Here is a 7,182-nt window from a genome sequence, read left to right on the forward strand (position 1 = left end):
ATTTGCCATATTTCACATTTCGAGACGGTCTGACTTAAAAAGCGTTTTTTTTTCGAATTTTTCACTTACATAAAGTTCTCTCAAAAGCAACCGTTTCACTGAGCAAATAATTCGACCGCTTTTTCTGTCATTTTGATGGAACTACCTGATTCAGCATAAGCGAAAGGAGTAAAAATAAAATCGTCATTCATATAAAGCAAAACAAAACAAAAAAGGAATAAAAAGGCGTGAGTAAAGCACAAATGAAAGTACAGAAATGGACATACTGTAGTTTTGATTCTGCAAGCAAGAATATTAATCAGTATCTAAATACCAAATGATATCAGAAAAATTAAGAGTCAAACAGGCACCAAGTGTTTGTTTCATTATTTCTCTACTAACATTTAGTATTTAAACACTGAGAAAGTCTCTTTGCATTTCTACTATCATTTGGTGTTTTGACACTGAAGAAGGTTTTTGTTCATAGAACCGAAACTGTAGTATGCTTGTTTCTGAACTTTCCTCTGTGCTTTAATCATTTTATGCATTATTCTACATAGCTCCCTTTCCTTTCCATTATCCCTATCCTTTTTGATCATTCACAAGTTGCTTTTGTAAGAGAAATCTTTCCGAGTTAGTGAATGCTTGGATGTTTTGCTTCTCGATTCCTCTAGAACCTTAAAAGTTCGAGAGCTTTTACCACCAAAAATGCCATCAAAGTGATTAGAAACACCGACGCGGGCGGCAAATTGTCTCTTCACCCTCAATAAGAGCGTCTTCGCCTGTAAATTGCTATAGTGAGCTGTTAAAATACGTAAAATCACCAACAGGCTCTAGCAAGACTTATGGGACTAAACAGACAAAGGTCATACAACTAAAAAATAATACACGAAGATCAGCATCAAAAGATTAGTTAACCACCTACTCGCAACACAGTTTTTAACAAGACACGGCTTCTTTCCATCATTTCTACATAGAATTCAAAAACTAAAAGCAAATGGGTGCCCTTACGACGACTTAGGTGCATCAGAACACTACCTGCATGAGTACTTACTAACCAAACGATATCACATAATACCAAACCAAGAACACAGAGAAAAATTCCCTGACAGCCCAACTGATAATAATCAGATCATAAAAAAGCTAATCAACATAATTAACCTAACTAAAAGCATACCCAACTTCATGTAATAGCTACTACTGCTCTGATCAAAAAACCCAAATTATCAATCAAGCGAGCACACTCATTTAAATGCACCATTACAGCATGCATATCAAACAATCAGCCACGGACTGGCTAACCATTACCGAGTCAACGTGGCTGATCACCAAACACATTCTAATACAGATCCATCTCACTAGTCCCTAGGAGATGGACGGTGACCCCCCTCTCCCAACCAGAGCAGTTGACAGTGAGGCCATATATGTTGTTTGTTTATTAATTAAAAAATGTGTTTTGTCTAACTAGTTGATACCGTGATGTGTTTGTATTGTACTTTGTCCTGTCCATTATGCCATCAGCCTTTTATGGTAATACCTGATGGACGCAACACAATAGCAATAGCATAAATTACATACCAACCTCTCCCCCTCTCTTTCAGGTTCATCAAACAGAAAAGACCCTGGACACTCAAAGTAATCAACAATTATACGGAATCGGTTAACACAGTACTAACCTTAATCAATCATTTTTAATACCTGGTGGATGCAGCAATAGCAATTGCAACAAATGATTAATAATCATCTTCCCTTCTCTTTCAGATTCATCAAACAGAGAAGACTCTGGACACCTAAAATAATCAAAAATTAAGCGGAATCAGTTAATACAGTGCTAAGCACAATCAATAATTTTTAATTCTTTCAATTAACATTAGACCAATGTTAGTGAGACGCAGCCTCTGGGGACAGTAATTCGAAAATAAGTCAGATAATTAATAAATCTTTTTTTTTTTAAATCATTTAGTGAACACCTCCGAATCTCCAAGTAAGAGTTGAAGGGATTAACCCAGGGCTAAAGAGAATAGAAGGGCTAGTTCACTCCGCTCTTAGAGCTGAAGCTACGATCGCTCTTAACCTAAAAGATAAAAAGAAACATTCATTTTTATTAAATGGATGTCCAATATATATTTTTTTTATTAATAAAAGTAGAGAGAACGAAACAAACGTTAAAGTTTATATCGGCGGTAAATTGATAATGACTTTAATACGAGATATGTGTTTTTTCTTATTTCGAGTTAATTGTCTCGAATATTCTGAATTACATCAGAAAAAAATTGAAAGTCAATTATTCCCCCTTGTAATTGTGTTCATTTATATTCAGGCAAATTAATTAATTTTTTTCCTACAACATTTAAAAAAAGACAAACAATGAAGGAAATGCAAAAAAAAAATGAACAAGAATTCTATCTTAAATTCAGTGAAAACACCTAATTTTGATGGAATTTTGAATGTATTAAACCAGAGAGAAATGTGACTGTTTAAAATTTACTTCCTGCTTTTGACTAGAAAAATAATTTGGGAATATTCAAAGAAAATTTGTTTTGCGTGTTTTAACTTTAAAATAAGCTTCTGTAACCATTTTTGCACAATTAACTAAACTTCTTTAAACCATTAAAATCTACTTATAAATAGTGTTTTTTAAATCATTTTGAAATAAAGAATACAGTTCTGACCGACAAGAGTGAACTATCTAACTGATTAATAAAACTTACTTATTTTTGAATAAAATTACAAAAAATGTAGCTNCCTCTCTTTCAGGTTCATCAAACAGAAAAGACCCTGGACACTCAAAGTAATCAACAATTATACGGAATCGGTTAACACAGTACTAACCTTAATCAATCATTTTTAATACCTGGAGGATACAGCAATAGCAATAGCAAAAAAATGATATACCAACCTCTCCTCTTCTCTTTCAGGTTCATCAAACAGAAAAGACCCTGGACACTCAAAGTAATCAACAATTATACGGAATCGGTTAGCACAGTACTAACCTTAATCAATCATTTTTAATACCTGGCAGATGCAGCAATAGCAATTGCAACAAATGATTAATAATCATCTTCCCTTCTCTTTCAGATTCATCGAATAGAAAAGACCCTGGACACCTAAAATAATAAAAAAATTAAACGGAATCAGTTAATACAGTGCTAAGCACAATTCATAATTTTTAATTCTTTCAATCAACATCAAACCAATGTTCACCTCCGGGGACAGCAATTAGAAAAGAAGTCAGATAATTAATAAATCTTCTTATTTTGAATATTTTAGTGAACTCCTCCGAATATCCAAGTAAGAGTTGAAGGGATTAACCAACGGACGTTGGACCTTCCCGGAAGAGGGGGTACAGTTTTCTTAATAAATGGGGATAAAGATGCTTTGGAAAACTAGCAGGACAAGGGAAAGTGGCAACTTATTTCTCTGGACCGCTCAAGTTTTCCTCATTCTACTTACGTTTTTAAAGCTAGTATAATGCATGCTGGTGATCATTTTTATACGTCAAAGTCGCCGAATCTCCTAGTACAAGTAAGGTGAAAAATGCACCTTGTGTAATGCCTCTCGGGATGCATCAGGGCCATTTCAATGGAATCGGTCGCAAGTACTGCAGGAAAGCAAAAATGTAACCATGTTTCGTTTTTTTTTCAATCTCCGCGTTTCTTAGCAGAGATTTCCTTTTTTTATATATTTTTAATTTCAACTGAATGGAGGGTTCGGAGGACTGTGAATTACTACATTCTAACCATCCTAATATAATTGCATATATCAATTTAATTTTAGCATAACTACTTCAACTTACACAATTATTATTAACTTAAATAAATAACCTTAAATTAATTAATTATTAATTAGCTAATTAATAATTTTATTATTCATATTTCTATAATTAACTATTTTATATTATTTAATAAGTTAATAAATGTTGTACTAACCCCGTTCTCTTTCTGCGAGTATAGACAAACTGGTTTTAGTGGGTTTGTAGGGTTGCAGAATTAGGCAAAAGGATTGGGCAATTGGAGCCACAAGCATTGTTTCTGGGTAGCGGCTGGTGTCCTTATCCGATGGGTGAGGGTCTGTGGACCCCTGGAGTGAGGGGATTGCTTATTACATGGGGGTTACTAAAAGTTGAGAACACTCTTCGCGGGTCAGCTGGCCACCTGCGGGGACCAAATGTTAATTTTACGTGGTAAACAAAAATAATTGCAGATTTGATATTTTCAGCCAGAAATATACAAGAAACACATACTTTCATTTAAATGGCACTTTTCCATGTTGTGTAATGCGAGTTTTTGTTCAGATCGGACAACGCGTCCATTCCGTAAGTATGTACTCTAACAGTTCTATTATCGAAAGAAATAACGTTTTTTTGTAAATAATATTTTATTTTTATAACTAGTAGTATGTAATTGTTAATAATCACTTTGAGGTTAAATTTATTTCATCTCAAAATCTTTATTTCATCCGAATTTACTTCATTTTCTATCCTGACAATGAAAAGGAATCAAAATGTCTATATGGAGAAAATCTATGTATAATTTTGTGAAAGCAAAAAGCATCTGTGTTCTAATTTCTCAGAAACAATTAAAAATAATTATGCCATAAGCTCATAGTAACATATTACAATTGTAACAATTTAGCACTTTTCATCTAGTTAAGAAATTGGGGACTTCTTTAAAGAATTTTTTTTCCTTTAAATATTCTACATAATTTCTTGCTTTTATGTAGCATAGCAATAAAGGTTTGGTCTCAGTTTAAAGAAATTAAACTATGCATTAATTTCCAGTTTTTCTTGAAGAAATATTTTCAAAAAACACCTTAGGAGAAAGTAGTTATATTTTTACTTGTGTTCATATGATTAGGATTTTTAAAAAAAAATTATTTTCTTATTCCATTGGAAGTTTTTATATTTCTTAATTCTTTTTTTTGTATTTCAAAAAAACTTGACTTATCACATCATATTTATATTTTACATATACATATTACTGTATTTTTTAAAGTATCTTTTTGCATAATATTAATAAGTTTTTTGACTTTGAATGATTTTGTATGATATTAATAATACCCGAATTGTTTTATATTATATAAAATTAATGTTTGAATCAATTAAATGATTGAACGAGTTAATTTGATATAAGAATTAACATTTTTGAAAAATATGCATAGATTTTTCCAGTTATTTTCATACAATATGTAGATAATACCAGTGTGTTGGTTAAAATTTCATTTAGTTACGTTATACACTTAGTAGCTTTCCAAACAAATCTATATTTTATATTTATTACGCTCTAGTTCTTTTATATCCAGCCTGAAATATTCTTGTTTACTTTAAGCATTACTGTAAAAACATCCGAATAAAGATCGTATTTTGGGTACAGGCCAAATCTCTTAGAAAATAAAATTTTCCTTTCATGATTTTCGGTGTTTGGTTTGTTTATGTTTTCCGAGGATTCTGGCCAACAATGATTCCAAGAGGAAAAAAAATAAAGTAGAAAGAAAATATAATTCAGGAATTCTCATCTTATCTTACAAGAAGAAGTTTTTAAAACAATTTGAGTGAATTCATTATACTCGTATTTTCTGAAACAGAGCAAGATATGATATTTTTTGAAAGGCTAAATTTACTTTATAATAAAATAAAATAAAAATGTATTACTTATAATGAAAATTGCATTTATACAGTATATTTTTTGTATAGGTTAAAATTTAAAATCTATAAGCATTATTACAGAGTTAAGAGCAAATTTTGTTCACTTAACCTCATTATTAAGCAATTTTGTAGCCATGTTAAACCACAAGGCCAAGCTAATTAAACCATATTAATCTTAAATACACTACACTATTGCTCAATTTCAATAAAATTATGGTTCAATTTTACATTGTATTAAACCTGCAGCATGCAACTTTGTAGCCATGTTGAACCACATTGGCATGCTAGTTAAACCATTTTAATCTGAAATACACTATATTGTAGCTCGATTTTAACAAAATTATGGTACAATTTATATTTCTTATAAGGTTTGCAGTTTAATTTCCATGATATCGTATTTTAAGTTACCGATATAAAGGCACGATCTGGAACTATGTTTTCTAATAGCGTTAAAAACAAATGTTAGAATTTTCTAGGAATCATTTTACTATATTTTTTATAACCGGCATTGAACCTCTGAACCAATTTACGACTATGAAAGATCAACTCCATAGTCTTGCAATTTGAACATAATCCAAAAGACATAAAATCTTGACATAAAATAGCTTTCTTACAATGCATTTTTTTTGTTGATGGAATAAATCGATATTTGAATTGTATGGTGAGAAAAAGCTTTAAAGTCACTCTCGTTTAGCCTGACGGCAAGAGAACTCCAACTCCATTGTGGATATTTTATGTTATCACTGTGGTCAGTGTGGGGGCGTAATATGAAATCATCATGCTATCAGACTTCTTTGGCGACTTGGCGCAATTACGTCAATGAGAGGGTGGAAAACCGAGTGTGTTACGAAACTTTGAAAACAATTCAAATGTGTGTCCCGTAACAATGAAATTTGCGCATTTGAATTACGCATTTGAATTGTTACTCACCCAATAATTCAAATGCGTGTTACGACATTTCAAAACATTCAAATTGTTTACGTTGAAGAAATGGAAAATTGTTTGACAGTAAACGTACAACACTGAATCGTATTTCATATGTATGAGTAACTAAACTATTGTTTTGAAATAATTTTGCTTTAAGAAGATGTATTTTTAAGAACATGAATTTTAATATTTTCTTTTTATTAAAAATTCTCACTGCTACATACATAAATTGAAATTTAAGATAATCTTACCAAAAAGTCCTTTTATTGAATATTTCAAAATTAATGTTGATGACTCAAATGATTTATTTTATTCAATGTAGGCATTGTTAATGTTTTTCTTCTTTTTAATTTTTCTCTAATAAGGAAAAGGGGAAAAGAAAAAAGAGGAAAATACTAAAAAACCTGATTTTGATTTTCATTTAAAATAAATTATGGTCAGGAGTATTTTAATTTTATGAAACAGTGATCAAATTTTCTTTTCCTTTGAAAGCTGTTTGATTCGAAAAAGCCCACTCAGATCAATGAATTTAGATCATCCATAGATTGATGTTAAAGTTAATCTATTACTAATTTTAATTGTGATTTAGCCTTAAGAGTGCTTAAACTCTAGCTTAATACAGTGATTACTGT

This window comes from Parasteatoda tepidariorum, chromosome 2, assembly GCF_043381705.1.
Source record: "Parasteatoda tepidariorum isolate YZ-2023 chromosome 2, CAS_Ptep_4.0, whole genome shotgun sequence".
NCBI lineage: Eukaryota > Metazoa > Arthropoda > Arachnida > Araneae > Theridiidae > Parasteatoda > Parasteatoda tepidariorum.